This window comes from Bos grunniens, chromosome 2, assembly GCF_055505025.1.
Source record: "Bos grunniens cultivar Pamir isolate PY7600 chromosome 2, Bosgru_T2T1.0, whole genome shotgun sequence".
NCBI lineage: Eukaryota > Metazoa > Chordata > Mammalia > Artiodactyla > Bovidae > Bos > Bos grunniens.
Window position 1 is genome coordinate 13,109,488 of NC_141166.1, and position 17,535 is coordinate 13,127,022.

General features: G+C 47.4%; 1 pseudogene; it reads left to right on the forward strand.

Annotated features, from left to right (window-relative positions):
* The window catches only part of LOC147377550 (cytochrome c-like), a 41,986-nt pseudogene that overhangs the window by 15,551 nt on the left and 8,900 nt on the right, over nt 1-17,535 (forward strand).

Sequence of the window (17,535 nt, forward strand, 5' to 3'; positions counted from 1 at the left end):
GCTCCCAGCAGAGCTGTCGCTTCTCGGTCTTAGTCAAAGGCCCCCTCCGTCAGCGACTGGCCACTTAGCATTTGTTAATGGGTAACTTCCACAGGCTTTAAGTGTTTTCTTGGAATTGATCTTCCTGTGAAAAGTATGCTTTGGAGACATGAAATAACCATGAGAACCTTAAATGAATTTCACTATATCAAATGGAGATAAACAATGCTTTTGAAACGCGCGATACAGGGAATAAAGGGCTGTCAGGCATCAAGACGGGGAGCGTGATGAGAGGGCCTGTGGACCACTTGCGGCTGAACTCTTGCGGCTTGCCCCGAATGTCTGCATTTGCATTCGAGAGGTGAATGTACACCGTGAATCAGTTTCACTGCCTTGTGATACAGTACTTCCTGCTCTGTCCCCACTGCAGGCCTGTCCCCACTGGGGTGGGGGAGTATCTGAATCACTCTTCTCTCTTCCAGAGGGTGATGGCTTTGCCTGGGAAAGAAAGACGAGACGTTCTGCTCTCTCCTCACCCCTTTCCCCCATCTGTTGCAAAGAGCCTGTAGACCTTGGAAAAAGGGGGTGCCGGGGCCCCAGTTCTCCAGGAATGTGGAAGTGTGGAGACATTGCATCAGGGTGGGAGAACAGAGATTAGCCCTCTTGTCCACCCCTCCCTCACAGAAGTGAGGGGGGGAGGGGGCTCCATCCCTCTGGATGCTCAGTCAGCAGGTGTTGTCCGAGGGCAGCCCATGCCCAGCTCTGTGTGGGGCCAGAGGTTCAGGCGGGACGAGCCTTGGCCCCCTCCTCACTCTGTGCACAGTGAGGGCACGTCAGCCTCTGACCCTCACGCTGTCACCTCGTCCCCTCACCCTGCCCTGTGTTCGCTTAGCTCGTGTCACCACCTGCCTCTGGACACAGCTGCGTCTGTTCACGTTTCACCACCGAACGTCAGCTCCACGAGGATGGGCCTTTTCTTGTCCTGCTCAGAGCTGTGTCCCCAAGCCAGGGGAAGATCCCGGCGCATAGTGGACACTCTGTTTTGTGAGTGAATGTTGTTGGACTTGCTCTAGTGGAGGAAACAGGAGGCACAGAATTGCAGGCGTCCTCAGGCGACTGCCTTCCTTGGTGTGTGAGGGCGAGTGCCCAGGGAACACAGGAGGGGCTCTCAGAGCGTCTGCTATGATCACAAGAAAACATTCCTGTGCATGGAGCACCTGGACTCTGAACAGCAAACTCCATCCTCACTTAACCGAGGCCAACCCAGCCCCCTGCCAGTGACAGCCTCCCACTGCCACTAGGCCACTTGGATCTGCACGCATCCCACCTAAACCTGGCCCTCCCTGTGGGCGGAGAGAGGGTCCCACTGGGCCTTCTGTGCTGTGTCTCCCCGGGTCATTGGCCCTGGGGTCGTGCAGGTGTGATTCTGATGCGGGAGGCTGGGTGGGCTCAGAGATGCTGCGCTTCTAACGTGCTCCAGGTGATGCTGCTGGTCCACGGAGCACATGCTGGGTGGCAGGGTGGTAAGTGTACACCGTATTTGTACACTGATGTGGTAAGTGCTTACTGAGGGCCTACTGCATGCTGGTCACCGGGACATGGTGGCGAGCAAGATGAGCGTGGCCCTGCCCTGTGGAGCTCACACTCTGTCAAAAACACAGAAAGGGATGAACCAGTGACATGTGCCTTTTTCTTTTTTTTTTTCCACAGAGGGGAAACTGAGGTCTATAGAGGGAAAAGGATCTTACGATGAGGGAGCTGGGATTCAGAGAGGTTAGTAACCTGCCCGAATGACACAGACAGGAAGTGGTGGAGCAGAAGAACGCCTAGCAGTGTGATCGATCCCCAAGCCCACAAGCTCACCCCAGTGTCCCACTCGGGTGCTGCCTACAGGGAGCCTGCAGGGAAGCCCAGCTCTTCCTGCCAGGGTGTGGGGTGTGGGGGCCCAGGGAACAGTCTGGCTGGGCTCCCGAGGCTGGTCTTGGGGTGCATCCTGAAGGGTCAAGTCAGAGGATGGCTCCCATCCCGGACAGAGCCTGGATTTGGGGCAGGAGGACTGTTCCCCAGCAGAGCCCAAGGGGAAGCTGGGAGTCAGGCCTAGGAAAGCTGAATCCCACAGCCAAGGCAGAGGGGAAAGCGAGGAGTAGTGCCTGGTTAGGAGCAGGGTCCCTAGGGATGCCTGAACACCCAGGAGTGTCCCTTGATGGGTCTGGCCTCCCCACGCAGGTCCAGTGCCTGTGAGGATGGGGTCAAGGTGGGGATGCACCATGTCAGGGTTTGCTCAGCCCTGGCAGAGGTTAGCATGTGTGGTACTCCAGGGGCTCCATTTGCATCCGAGGGAGGCAGGATGCCTTCAGTTATCAGAAGCAGGTCTTCTGAGTGTGCCTCCTGGATCAAGTCTTCTTTGGAGGTAATAATTAAAGTGGGCACATTAAGGAAGCGACAGCCCAGGGCTCAGGGGAGGAGGAGAAGGGAGGATGCGGTGCAGACCTAGAAAGAGGGATCTGGGCACCAGGACAAGTGATACTCAGATGGAGGCTTCTCTGTGAGCCCAAGACTCCCCCGCGGCCCCGGGGAGGAGGGCTTCTCAGTCTGTGTCAGTTCCTTGAGCTATAAAACAGCTTCATGCAGTCCCTTCCTTGGAGAGTGGTGGTGAGAACTGATCTGGTGGTTACACACACAACCTGGCACACAAAAGGTCCCTGCCCCAGCCCCCGCCCCTCTGCTGATCAACTGTGGGTGGCATCACTGGCGTTCTAAATGGGACCTGAATGGGAGGCGTGTTCAGGCTCCTGGTTTCCGCTGACTCTGACTCTTCATGACTGTAGAGCCTGGTCTCACTCTGCTTTGCTCTCTGTGCTTTGGGTACCCAAGCAAATTTTTTCCCCCATGTCTTGGGTATGGCCCAGGGAAGGGAGGAGTTTGGGCTACATTTCCCCAAAGAAGCCTTGGTTGTCATGCTTAGCAGTAATAGAAGCCATTAAGACTTTTGGATTAACCCCAGTCTATAACAAAGCTTTATGGAAAAAATATACTCTGAGCTACAAAAAAAAAAAAATAGGAACATGACATTCCTAAATTATTGGAGAAGAATGAATATCTGTCATGCACCCTTGCATGCCAAGCATGTGCTAAGTTCTTGCATATATTAATTTACTTAATTCTTAGAATGATCCAGTGAGATTGATAGTGTTAGCCTTATTTATTTTTTTCTGGCATACATTTATTTTATTTTAAAAATTAACCTTTTAGGGGGCGGGGATAATTGAAGAGCCCTATGAAGTTATAGGAAATTATACAGTGATCTTTTCCTGTTCCTCCCTAGGGTATAACTATCATTGCTGGAAATAACAAGAGAAGCAAAGAGTACTCTGAAAAGTGGACAGAGGAAGGCAGATGGGTTAGCAACCCCAGGACTGGAGGAACATGGTAGCATGATGTCTTAGACGCCTCTCCCCTGCCCTACAGAAGAAGGAGACCCAGGCCCAGTTTCTCTATTAGCCCCACTTGGCAACGGATGGCACCCAGATAAGCCCCTTCTTCCACTGGATCTAATGGGAGCCCTGCCCACATCATTTAGGCCTGACGGATTCTACCACAGCCCCCAGCCAGGAAAGCACTTCTCAACCTGTGGAGGAAGTGACATTTAGTTTAGTTTAAAAAAAGAAAGGAATGAGACAGATCTTGTGTGCCCTTTATCCATTTCTCCCTAATAGTAACATCTTGTAAAGCTGCAAGACAATATCATAATCAGGAGACTGACATTGATGCAACCCACCCATCTTGCTCAGATTTCTCCAGTTTTCAATTGTACTCATTCATGAGCATGGGTGTGTGGGTGGGGGGTATCTCTGCTCACCCTGAGCCACTGTGACCACACCAAAATGGTAGCTTCTATCTGCCCTGAGCTCCTTGCACTTCCAGCTTGCTACCAGAGCTTGGTGACTCTGACTCTATGTTCCAAACTGAGATTCCCAGGAGGGGAAATTTGATAGCTGGGCCAGTGTGGACCCCCTATTCATCTCAATACTGTTTGTAAGCTGAGGGTTGCTGGGGTGGTGGAAGGGGGAGAGGAACTTATCAGGGCTATGGGCTGAGCAGGGAGGGATAGGCTAGGAGAAAATAATCAGCATTTGTAAAATGATGGGAATTATAGTCCTCAGTTTTCAGATAAGGAAACTGAAGCTCAAAGAGGTACAATGAGTTGCTGAAGATGGTAGAGTGACCTCAATACTCATTGCAGCACTGTTTACAGTGGCTAGGACATGGAGCCAGCCTGGCTGTCCATCAACAGATGAGTGGATGGAGAGGCTGTGGTGCACGTGGGTGGTGGGGTATTACTCAGCCATTAAAAGGGAATGTATTTGAGTCAGTTCTAATGAGTTAGATGAACCTAGAGCCTATTATACAGGGTGGGGTGGGTCAGAGGGAAAGAAAAAAAAACGAATACCACATATATGTGGAGTCTGGAAGTGCTGAGGAACCTATCTGCAGGGTGGCGATGGAGATGGGGGCTTCCCAGGTGACTCAGTGGGTAAAGAATCTGCCTGCCAATGCAGGAGATGCAGGAGATATGGGTTCTAGCCCTGGGTCAGGAAGATCCCCTGGAGGAGGACATGGCAACCCACTCCAGTATTCTTGCCTGGAGAATCCCACGCACAGAGGAGCCTGGAGGGCTATGCTCCATAGGGTCGCAGAGTGTCAGACAGGACTGAAGGGACTTAGCACGCACTCACGCATGCAGTGGAGATGCAGACACGGAGAAGGGAGAGGGTGGGGTGAATGGAGAGAGTAGCATGTACACAGAGTCGCATATACGCTGCCATATGTAGAGTGGGCGGCCAGGGGGAACTTGCTGTGTGACTCGGAGCTCAGATCGGTGCTCTCTGACTGCCTGGAGGGGTTGGGATGAGGTGGGAGGTGGGAGGGAGGTTCAAGAGGTAGGGGATGTGTGTATGCCTATGGCTGATTCATGTTGACGTGTGGCAGAAACCAACACAGTTTTGTAAAGCCATTATCCTTCAATTAAGAATAAATAAAGAAAGATGGCACATCCAGCAAGCTGGAGAATCACGATTTATACCTGAGGTTCAACTGCCACCCAGCCCGCAGCCCTCAAGCCCTCTTGCTTTTCTGGCTCTTCTCCTATCTACTCCTCTCCCCTGCCACTTCCAGCCAGGTCAAACAGAACAGGAAGTGGGGAGAAATGACTTCCCTGAGGGGAGGGATAAGGGGGAAGCTCCTGGGGCCCGTGAGGGTGAAGTCCCACCGGGCCCCCTTTGTACCTGGGGTGTCAGCAGATCCCCCCAGGGCCTGCTCCCGAGGCCGAGGCTGCCCCAGCTCTCCTTCACGAGCAGGCCCGAGGAAGTCAGCAACCCTGACTCTCGTGCTCAATTATTCACGCCAGTAAGGGTTTAGTTAAAATTTCATGACAGTCATCATGTTTCACCCAGACAGTTCATGGCCTTGCGTTTTTGCCTGAGTCCAGCCGTCCCACCACTGAGATCTTCATCCAAAGCCTTTCAACCTCCACAAACCGGTTTTGATAACACGTCCTCTTGTGATTGCTGAAAAGTCCAAAGCGGGGCAGGCCTCCTGTAGACCCAGCACCCTGGTGACTGTGGTTAAACAAGGACCTCTTGGGAGGAGGGCTGTGAGGTCTGCCAACTGTGTGGTCCTGCCCTTGGGTTCCAGGAGGCAACTCTGATCTCTGTCATTTACTCAGCGGGATCTATGGGATGATTCCAGGTAAACAACAGCTAATTATAGAAGAAGGGAGACTGTACCTGGAGGTTACAGAAAACCACATCTCTGTAGACGGGGGCAGTGGGAGGATGTGTGTGCATCCCCTTCAGGGTGTCTTAGGGTCAGGTAGGTGACCAGGTAGGAGAAACCCTAGTTTCTCCACTTGGAAGGAGGGCTGATGAACCTTCCTTCACGGAGCACTAGTGAGGGTCCCAGGAGAGGGGCTGTGGGAAGCTCTCAGCATGGTACTGTGCACAGCACCTGCTCCGATAAGTGGCTGTTGACTTGAAGTGGGTGCCAGATGACTTGCTGAGCTGGGTGAGATGGGGATGGGGAGCCCTGGCTTCTGGGCCTCCCCTCTCCCACTGCTGATTGTCTGAGGAGGCTCTGGGCACCACTGGGCAATGAGAAGGTGGATCTGCATTGAGGAGAACCAGACATGGAGAGTCAGGGAAGTGGGCAATAGACTTCTTTGCTCTAACAGACAAGAGAGCTTCAGAGGGAGCCCAAACAGATCTGATAAGAGACGGCATTTAGAGAAACTGGGGGCCGGTGAGAGATGGCCGGCAAGGTCCGTCCAGGCCTTCCAGAAACAAAACAGAGCAGGGTGTGTCCTGAAAGCCGGCAGAGCACCACCCACCGTGAGGGCTGGGAGCAGGTGGAGCCTAGAGATCTGGGTGAAGAGAGCACCCTTGATAGCAGAGAAAAGGGCGATGCCTGGGCTCAGAGATTCACCACAGGCCCTGGGAATGGATACCCCGTGGTATCCATCTATATCCCCTCTGCATCCACTGATGCAGGGCCTGTTAATGGGATAACTGGGAAGACCTGGCACATAACTGGGAGCATTCAGGGTAGTGTAGATTCTTGGAGATAGCAGGGATTCTATGGGACCGTTGCTTAGGACCTGGGCAAGAAACGAGTCTAATCCTGGGAGGGAGCCATGGCAGAGTGAAGGGAACAACTGGACCTCAGGGAGATCTGGGTTCTGTGTGACTTAGGGCCAGTCACTCGGCCTGTCTGTACTTCTGCAGAACAAGATCATTTCTAAGACCTCTCCCAGAGCCTTGATTCTAGAGGGTTCTGTGTAAATGCTTCCCCCCACCTCCACCTTAAACATGACCAGTGGCTTCCCAGCTCAAATCCACCTTCTGCCAGAAGAAGGCACGTCAGCACCAGGAAGCCATAGTGCAGAGTCAGCAGCCCTCACGGTCACTGCGTGATGTGGGTCTGGCGGTGACAGGGCTGCTCGGTTCATTAGAGTCTGGGGATAACGTGCCCTCGCCCTTGGAGATGCCATCACAGGGTGGTTTCTTCAGCTTCCTCTGTGGGAGGAAAGAAAAGAGAAGAAGGGGCAGCGGGAGATGAACCTGACTCACACCCCTGGGGGAGAAGCTGACGCAACAGAGTTTTGTGCTGGTCTCAGCTTGGAGACTTAGATGCTGGAAGGGAGGCAGCCATTAGGCTCTTTCATTTCCTGTGACAGGAACCTCAGGGCAACCTGGCTTGAGCTCAGAAGGGATTTATTGGTTTTATGCTACTGACAAGCTCAGGGATGAGCCTTTAGTTTGACCTTGTTGCAGGGGCTCAAATGATGCTACCAGGACCTCCTCCATCTTTTAGCATCTCTACCTCCTGCAGAGTCAGGCTCAGATCCCCCTTCTTGGAGGCCAGATGGTTTTCCCTCCAGACTGAAGTCCAGCAGAGAGGAGAGAGCTTCCTCAACAACTAGTCAAAAGTCCTGGGCCGATTTCTATTGGCTCCAAGGGCCACACACTTATCCCTGAATTGATCTGGGTCAGTGAAGAGAAATGTGGTGATTGGCTTAATTCAACGAAGACTCATCCTGCAGTCCAGAAGTGGGGTTGATTCAGCCTAAGCCAGAGATGGGCTGACATAGGGGAGGAAGAAATCCTCAGGGGGAGATTACAGCTTTACTAGTAAAAAGGTGCCAGGGCACCGGGTGGCAATGGCTTACAGATATCCTCTACTGGCCTTAGGGTGGTGGGCAAGAAAAACAAATGTGTAAAATCAAGGGAATAGTGGGGAGAAAAGCCTAGTAGACGTGAAGTATGGCTGATCTTATTTCATTTCCCCAACAGTTTAATGAGAGTGTGACTACTATTATCCTAAACCCAGAATCTATCTTTTCATGTTGAAAGAATCTTCCAAAGCACCTGGTCTGACATCCTTGTGTTCAGAGATAAGGCAACAGACCTAGAAAATTTAAGTGACCATCTCAGGGTCCCACAGTTCATCAGCAGAAGACTCAGGTCTTCCCAGAGAGAGGTTGTTCCGCTGGTGTCCATCTGCTCAGAGGAGCTGCAGAATTACAATGAAAGCTCTGTAGGGCAAGCCTGGCTCTCACTCAGACAGATAGGACAGGCTACGTGAGCCAGAGTCCACTCTGCCCTGGCTGAGTGGAAAAGGGGGTCCCTCATCACCTGCCTGTCCCTCCCACCCTCTCTCCTACATGAGCAGGTGTCTCAGTAGATACACCCAGCTGGGCCCTGCTCGAGACTCTCAGAGGATCCTGGGGATCTCCACACTTCACACTCCTGATGAGTAATTGACCCCAACCTCTGCCGTCAGATCCTATCTCCCTGCAGGTCTGTGAAAGCAGACAAATTAACTCTGGAGTATGAGAGCTGGGGAGGCTATCCATGGTCATCTAGCCAAAACCCTGCATCTTATAGGAGGCAGACTGAGACCCAGGAGAGGCAGGGCATTGCAAGGCAGGCAGAGCGAACCAGGTAGAAAGGCTCCTGGATCCCAGGCTAATGCTCTCCCACTACCCACTGATCTGGCTGACTGCTTGAGCCCTCAGCTGCCCTTCTCATGACCCTCCGTGGGGACCATCAACCCTCTTAAGTTATACACATTTATGCTCCAACAACCTCTCTCCCTTAAATGAGGGAGTGAGTGAAAGTCACTCAGTCGTGTCTGACTCTTTGATCCCATGGACTAGTCCATGGAACTCTCTAGGCCAGAATACTGGAGTGGGTAGCCTTTCCCTTCTCCAGGGGATCTTCCCGACCCAGGGATTGAACCCAGGTCTCCCGCATTGCAGGAGGATTCTTTAACAGCTGAGCCACAAGGGAAGCCCTTTGCAAGGTGTATCCACCCTCGTATTTAAACATGAAACAACACGGTCAGAAAGCAGTTAGGGGTTGTGCAAAGTTAGTTGCCCACCATTCAGAGATCAAGGCCAGCTCTCTGTGTCTCAGGACAGAAGCCTTCAAAGAGTTTGTGTCACTGTTATCTTCCTAGATCCCAGCAAGACTGGAGTCCCTGGAACTGTCGCCCTACTTATAGATATAAGAACCAGGTTCAGAGAGGCCCAGCGCTCTGGGCTCCCTCACACAGCTGGTCAGTGGTGAAGAGGGTGTGGTCAGGTTGCCTGGAGTCCAGTTTCTGGTAGCTTGTCACCTTGCCACTCCTACAGCTGGGAATGGCCTTCCAGAGGGTAATGGAAATCTGACCAAGGAAGATGCAGAAAGTTAGGGGTTGTGTTTTTCATCCAGTGAGACATCTGGATGGGGCAAGGGTTGGGGTGGGGCGTGATGAAAACCCAATAGCTTGAAAATGCCATCAGGCCAACCTCCTCCTCTATCTCTCCTCAGAGTCCTTGGGTGTGCGGACGCCCTCGAGGTCATAGCATGGCTGTTCCATGTGAGCTTCAGGCTACCTTTCAACCTGCACAGCTGGTGGCCAACCAGGAGAATCCAGAGGCCCCTGACCTTCCAGGGAATATTCCCTCTCTCACATTCTGCTGGTGGGATATTCACTGGGGTAATCCTAGCAGGGGGCTTCCCAGGTGGCTCTAGTGGTTAAAGAACCATCCTGTCAAATGCAGGAGATGTAAGAGACATGGGTTTGATCCCTGGGTTGGGAAGATCCCCTGGAGGAGGGCATGGCAACTCACTCCAGTATTCTTGCCTAGAAAATCCAATGGACAGGAGAGCCTGGTGGGCTACAGTTCATGGGGTTACAAAGAGTCAGACACAACTGAAGTGACTTAGCACACACATATGCACACAACCTTAGCAGAGGACAGTTGGTCAGTGTCTATCAAAATTCAAAATGCACATATCCTTTGTCTCAGAAATTTACCTTCTAGGAGTTGCTCATTCTGAAATAGTGTATAGAGTACAAAGCAATGTAAGGGTCTTCACAACGGTGTTATTTGTAATAGCAAAATTGGAGAAATCTAAATGTCCATCAGTAGGAGATTGGTTACTTAAATTATGGTACAGCCATACCATTGAATACTGAGCAGCCATTAAAATGATTGAATTTGGCCTCTAGGTTTTGACTTGGGAGAATATTCTTGATGTGTTTTTGAATAAAGGAAGTAGCATGCTGAAAAATGTGAACAGCATGATAAAGATTCTAATAGTCTTGGTTTGTACATAGATAAGTATCTGGCTGGGTGTATATCTGTGGGAGACTCTCAGGAAAATTCCTCATGCATTGAGGCCTGTGTGTTACATGAACTCTATGTCCCTTATTCAAGGCTATTTGTGCCTGAGATCCCTTCCCATTTTGCCTACATCATCAATGTTCCCATCTCTCCTGGATCATTCCAACTAGTGTACAAACACGTGCATGCTCATTCACTTCAGTCATGTCCAACTCTTTTCAACCCCATGGACTGTAGCCCATCAGGCTCCTCTGTCCATGGGGCTTCTCCAGGCAAGCATACTGGAGTGAGTTGCTATGCCCTCCTCCAGGGGATCTTCCCCACCCAGGGAGTGAACCTGAGTCTCTTGTCTCTTGCGTTGGCAGGTGGGATCTTTACCACTAGGGCCACCTATGTACAAACACACCATTCTCTAATCCCCCCAAATAAAATCAGTATTAAATCTCTTCTGCTACCTTTGCATCCCTTCACAGTAAAAACAAAGGAGTCACTGTTCTTACTGTCTTTGATTTCCCTCTTCTCATTTTCTTCTCACTGCACTCTAAATGGATTTCAGCCCCTCACACTCCACCATAACTGCTCTTGACAAGGTCACCAATTACCCATGAATTAATAAGCCCAATGGTCAAGTTTCAATGACATTTGAACTATCAGTATTTGGAATAGTTGCTCATGCCTCTTTGAAACCTTTTCTCCTCTCTGTTCTGGGATCCCACCCTCTCTTGACTGCTACCTCCCTGAATTCTTCTCCTCTGTCTCCTTTGCTGGTTCTTTCTTGGCTCCTCAACCTATCACCCTTGAGTTATTCTAGGGTTCTGCCCCATGTTCTCTTCTCCTTATCCTCCCCCACCCTCTTGGGCACATCACCAACTTGTGGCTTTATATGCCTTTCATATGCTGATAGCTCCCAAATGTACATTTCAGCCTGGACCTTTTTCTGAACTCCAGGCTTGTATATCCAACTGCTTGTTCACCCCTCTCGCCTTACCTTCCTGGCTTCCTGCCTCCCTTCTTCCTTTCCTTTCTTCTTCCCTAACTCCTTCTCTCTCTCTCTTTCCTTCTACCCAAAATCACATATTACCTCTGTAATTTGTGCACACAAGCTCATGCGTGTGTGTGAAACAGCCTTACAAAGAAGAGCTGTTTGCAATAGAAAGCAATTCTACACTTTACAGAAAAGGTTTGCCAAAGCCTTCCTTGAAATGCTGCACTCACCAGGGGCCTACAGAAAAAGATTTTGATTTATAAACCCATTTCTTTTATGCTTCAATGCAACCCTTAAAAACATGCTCAATTTCTGTTTCAAGTTCTGTCCAATTCAACCAATGTTTTCCTAAGTTCTTACTAAGAGCTGGGTGCTGCGCTTGGCACTGTAGGGGAACAGAGATGAATAAGATCTATATTCCAAGGGAAACTGGCACTGTCAACTCTCTCACAGAGAAGGCTTTTAAGAAGAACTTACCTGGGGAGCTGATGCCGCAGGAGATTTAGCAAAGCCCTAAACATCATAAGTAGGTTGAACTGGCAGCCCAGAATGAAGACGTGGCCCGGGCTTCTGACAAAAATCCTTTCCTTGATTGAACTCTAGCCTGGCTCCTCTGGGCCCTCCTCTTACTAGGCCTAACCTTAGCCTATAAAGAATTGAACAAAACACTAACATAGTTTCTAACAGCTCAAGGCCACGTCCCTAGGATATCCACAGCCCCTCTTAAAAAGCCTGCTTGACAAAACTCCAGGCTGCCAGAAGCAGTTATTATTTGTTCTTCTAGCCAACACCTGAAGATTTGGCTACAGTCTCTCAGCCTTCAGGGGAGGGCAGGAGCTTAACTCATTGAGTGCCACTGAGAAAACCCAGGTGGTTTTTTTCTTTTTTTTTTTCTTTTTAAACATGGACCAAGTGTTCTTGCCTGGAGAATCCCAGGGACAGCGGAGCCTGGTGGGCTGCCGTCTATGGGGTTGCACAGAGTTGGACACGACTGAAGTGACTTAGCAATCTTCCTTCTTACTTTCTGTAATGTTTCACTTCCCTGACTCTGCTCAAGCCCCTGCCATCTCCCCTCCTCCTTCATCATTCTCTCTTTAAAATGCCCAATCAGAAACAGAAGATATTAAGAAGAGGTGGCAAGAATACACAGAGGAACTATACAAAAAAGATCTTCATGACCCAAATAAACAACGATGGTGTGATCACTCACCTAGATCCAGACATCCTGGAGTGTGAAGTCAAGTGGGCCTTAGGAAGCAGCATGATGAGCAAAGCTAGTGGAGGTGATGAAACTCCAGCTGAGCTAGTCAAACCTAGTGTCACTAGTTACTGAGTAAATTTTGTTTTCACTGGTGTGACTAGCGTCCGGCTGTGTTTATCCTCATCGTCTCTCAGACTGGAGGGGTAGCCAGAAGGGGTTTAACTATAGACCGAAGGATAGCTGAGGAATGGCAGAGTGAGTAGTTGCCAAAGTCACCATGATTTCCTCCTATGTTTCCTTCTAGAAACTTTGTAGTTTGCATTTTACATTTAGGTCTAAGATCAATTTTGAGCTAATTTTTGTGAAGGATAACATAAGGTCCATGCCTAGGCTCATTTTTTTTTTTTTGCAAATAGCTACACAATTACTCCAGCACCTTTTGTTGTGACCACCGTTATTTCTCCATTGACTTGTCATGCCCCTTTGTAAAAATTCAGTTAATTGTATTTATGTGAGTCTATTTTGGGGTTCTCTTTTCTGTCCCATTGATCTGAGCATCCAGCGTTCATTATCTTGAAAACTGTAGCTTTATAGTTAATCTTGAAATTGGATAATGTGAGTCCTCCAACTTTGTTGTGTTTTGTGGCATTACGTTGGCTCTTCTGGGTCCTTTGCCTTTCCACAAAAATCAGTTTGCCAATATCCATGTAATAACTTACTGGGATTTTGATTGGTATTGATTTGAGTCTATATGTCAAGGACTGTATCTTTTACTTAGACCTTTAAAATTTTCTTTTACCAGTGTTTTTACTATATAGACACTAATCCTATTTTGTTATGTTTATATATAAGTTCTTTGGTTTACTGGTGCTACTGTAAGTGGTATTTAAACAATTCAAACTCCATTTGTTCATTGCTGGTGTGCAGGAAAGCAATAGACTTTTGTACATGAACCTTGTGTCATATGGTCTTCATGAGTTCTAGGAGGGTTTATCTTGGCTGAATTTTTTTTTCCTGTAGAAAACCATGCCAGCTATGAATAAAGACACCTTTATGTCTTCCTTTATGATATCCCCACTTTTAATTTCTTTTCCATGTTTCTTTGTCCCAGCTAGGATTTCCAGTATAACGTTGAATAGGAGTGATAAGAAAGAGACATCCTTTCATTGTTCTTGACCTTTCAATTTTTCAAAGTTGCTCAGTCGTGTCCAATTCTTTGTGACCCTATGGGTATACAGTCCATGGAATTCTCTAGGCAAGAATACTGGAGTGGGTGGCCGTTCCCTTCTCCAAGGGATCTTCCCAACCCAGGGATCAAATCCAGGTCTCCCACATTGCAGGCAGATTCTTTACCAGAAGCCCAAGAATACTGGGGTGGGCAGCCTGTCCCTTCTCCAGGGGGTCTTCTTGACCCAGGAATCAAACTGGGGTCTCCTGCATTGCAGGTGGATTCTTTACCAGCTGAGCTACAAGGGCAGTCCATTCTTGATCTTAACCTTGCTATTAAGTATGATATTGGATGTACGTATTGTGTTGATGTTCTTCATTGTGTTGAGGACGTTTTCTTCCATTCCTAGTTTGCTGAGAGTTTTCTTTTTTTTGATGATGATGAATAAGCATTAGATTTTGTCAAATGCTTTTACTGCATCAACTGATATGATTGTATGATTTTTCTTCTTTAGCCTTTTGCTATGGTGGATTATACTGACTGATTTTCAAATGTTGAACTATCCTTGCATTTTCAAATATTGAACTATCCTTGACAATATGAAGTCTTCTAGCCCACGAACCCAGAATAAAATCCACTTGGTTGACATGTTTGTTATACATTGTTAGATTTGATTTGCTGATATTTTATCGATAATTTTTTGTTTGTAAGAGATAATGATCTGAAGATATTTTATAATGTCTTTGGTTGTTGGCATGCTATTGACTTCATAGGATGAACTAAGATGTGTTCCCTCTGTTTCTCTTTTTTGGAAGAGATTGTAGAGAATTGGTAATATTTCTTCCTTGAATATTTGGTAGAATTCACCAGTGAAAACAACCTGGCCTACTGTTTGCTTTTTTACAAGATTTTTAAAATAATTATTGATTCAATTTCTCTAATAGTTAAAGGGCTATTCAGGTTACCCATTTTTCTTTCTGTGAGTGTTGGTAGTGTGTGTATTTCAAGGAATGAGTCCATTTCAGCTAAATTATCAAATTCTATCAAACAGAATTGTTTCCTTATTATTACCTTCAGTTCAGTTCAGTTCAGTCACTCACTCGTGTCCGACTCTCTGTGACCCCATGAATCGCAGCACACCAGGCCTCCCTGTCCATCACCAACTCCCAGAGTCCACCCAGACTCATGTCCATCGAGTCAGTGATGCCATCCAGCCATCTTATCCTCTGTCGTCCCCTTCTCCTCCTGCCCCCAATCCCTCCCAGCATCAGGGTCTTTTCCAATGAGTCAGCTCTTCGCATGAGGTGGCCAAAGTACTGGAGTTTCAGCTTTAGCATCATTCCTTCCAATGAAATCCCAGGGTTGATCTCCTTCAGAATGGACTGGTTGGATCTCCTTGCAGTCCAAGGGACTCTCAAGAGTCTTCTCTAACACCACAGTTCAAAAGCATCAATTCTTCGGCGCTCAGCCTTCTTCACAGTCCAACTCTCACATCCATACATGACCACAGGAAAAACCATAGCCTTGACTAGACGAACCTTTCTTGGCAAAGTAATTCTGCTTTTGAATATGCTATCTAGGTTGGTCATAACTTTCCTTCCAAGGAATAAGTGTCTTTTAATTTCATGGCTGCAGTCACCATATGCAGTGATTTTGGAGCCCAAAAAAACAAAGTCTGACACTGTTTCCACTGTTTCCCCATCTATTTCCCATGAAGTGATGGGACCAGATGCCATGATCTTCGTTTTCTGAATGTTGAGCTTTAAGCCAACTTTTTCACTCTCCTCTTTCACTTTCATCAAGAGGCTTTTTAGTTCCTCTTCACTTTCTGCCATAAGGGTGGTGTCATCTGCATATCTGAGGTTATTGATATTTCTCCCAGCAATCTTGATTCCAGCTTGCATTTCTTCCAGTCCAGAGTTTCTCATGATGTACTCTGCATGTAAGTTAATAAGCAGGGTGACAATATACAGCCTTGACATACTCCTTTTCCTATTTGGAACCAATCTGTTGTTCCATGTCCAGTTCTAACTGTTGCTTCCTGACCTGCATACAAATTTCTCAAGAGGCAGGTCAGGTGGTCTGGTATTCCCATCTCTTTCAGAATTTTCCACAGTTTGCTGTGATCCACACAGTCAAAGGCTTTGGCATAGTCAATAAAGCAGAAATAGATGTTTTTCTGGAACTCTCTTGCTTTTTCGATGATCCAGCGGATATTGGCAATTTGATCTCTGGTTCCTCTGCCTTCTGTAAAACCAGCTTGAACATCTGGAAGTTCATGGTTCACATATTGCTGAAGCCTGGCTTGGAGAATTTTGAGCATTACTTTACTAGCATGTGAGATGAGTGCAATCGTGCAGTAGTTTGAGCATTCTTTGGCATTGCCTTTCTTTGGGATTGGAATGAAAACCGACCTTTTCCAATCCTGTGGCCACTGCTGAGTTTTCCAAATTTGCTGGCATATTGAGTGCAGCACTTTCACAGCATCATCTTTTACGATTTGAAATAGCTCAACTGGAATTCCATCACCTCCACTAGCTTTCTTCATAATGATGCTTTCTAAGGCCCACTTGACTTCACATTCCAGGATGTCTGGCTCTAGGTGAGTGATCACACCATCGTGATTATCTGGGTCGTGAAGATCTTTTTTGTACAGTTCTTTTGTGTATTCTTGCCACCTCTTCTTAATATCTTCTGCTTCTGTTAGGTCTGTACCATTTCTGTCCTTTATCGAGCCCATCTTTGCATGAAATGTTCCCTTGGTATCTCTAATTTTCTTGAAGAGATTTCTAATCTTTCCCATTCTGTTGTTTTCCTCTATTTCTTTGCATTGATCACTGAAGAAGGCTTTCTTATCTCTTCTTGCTATTCTTTGGAACTCTGCATTCAGATGCTTATATCTTTCCTTTTCTCCTTTGCTTTTCGCTTCTCTTCTTACCTTAGTATTCTTTTAATGTGAATAGGATCAGTAATGATGACCATCCTTTCATTTCTGATATTGGTAATTCATACATTCTCTCCTTTTTTCTTGTCCAGCCTGGCTAGAGAGGAGAAAAAGAAAAACTCCTTAATTTATAAAACTGTAAACTGCAGGGCCAAGTTTTGCTAGTTGTTTTGTAGAATTTTTGTTCTCTGGCATATGAATATAATAGTTGCATGTAATAATAAGGAATATAATAATTACATAAGGTGATGAGATGTTGTATCTCAAAAATGACAGAATTTTTAAATACTGCAATCCCGTGATCTTAAGAAGTTTAGAATTTTAACTTTTGGCACGTCATTTAATAGTTAACTGAGCATCTGCTATGTGTCAGGCGCTATGTGAGCCTTGGGGTACGGTGGTGAGCAAATTAGATATGGTCTCTGTTTTCAGGATAACTGTCTAACAGGAATCCAATAATGTTACAAATAAATGAAAAGTTGCTACTATGGTAAATTATTTAGGGAGAAAGGCATAGGGTCTATGACACTAATTCATAGAGGGATTTGACCAAGCTTAGGAAATCAGGGAAGCCTTCTTCAAGGAAGAGACAATGGAGCTGAGGTCTGAGATTGAGTAGAAGTTAAGTAGGCTGAAAGCAAAATATGTTTCTGGCAGGAGTGATAGCACATGCAAAGGCCCTGAGGTGGGAAGGACTATGTCAATATGAAGCCTAAAAGGCCAGTGTGTCTGAGAAGGACATAAGGTGTAGGACCATGGTGGGAACTGATGGTGGAGAGGGCAAGGCCTGGCCAGGCTGGAGTCGGGTGTTCCTTGTAAGAGCTGTGGGAGTTGTTCTTGCTATGACTAGTCTAAAATGCTAAGGCCGCTCTCCAGCTCCTGCCTTTTTTTCTCAGAAGAAAATGAGAGCTGGCAGAGGACCGTATTCATCACCTATTATCTTCTTCATTTAACCAGCCCTGTGGGGGCATTTGCATGGAGTTATACTTTTAAAATAACTAGTTTTATTGAGGTATAATTTATAATAAACTTCATCCACTTTAAACGTATGAATCTGTGAGTTTTAGTAAGCTTCAAGAGTTGTTGGAAC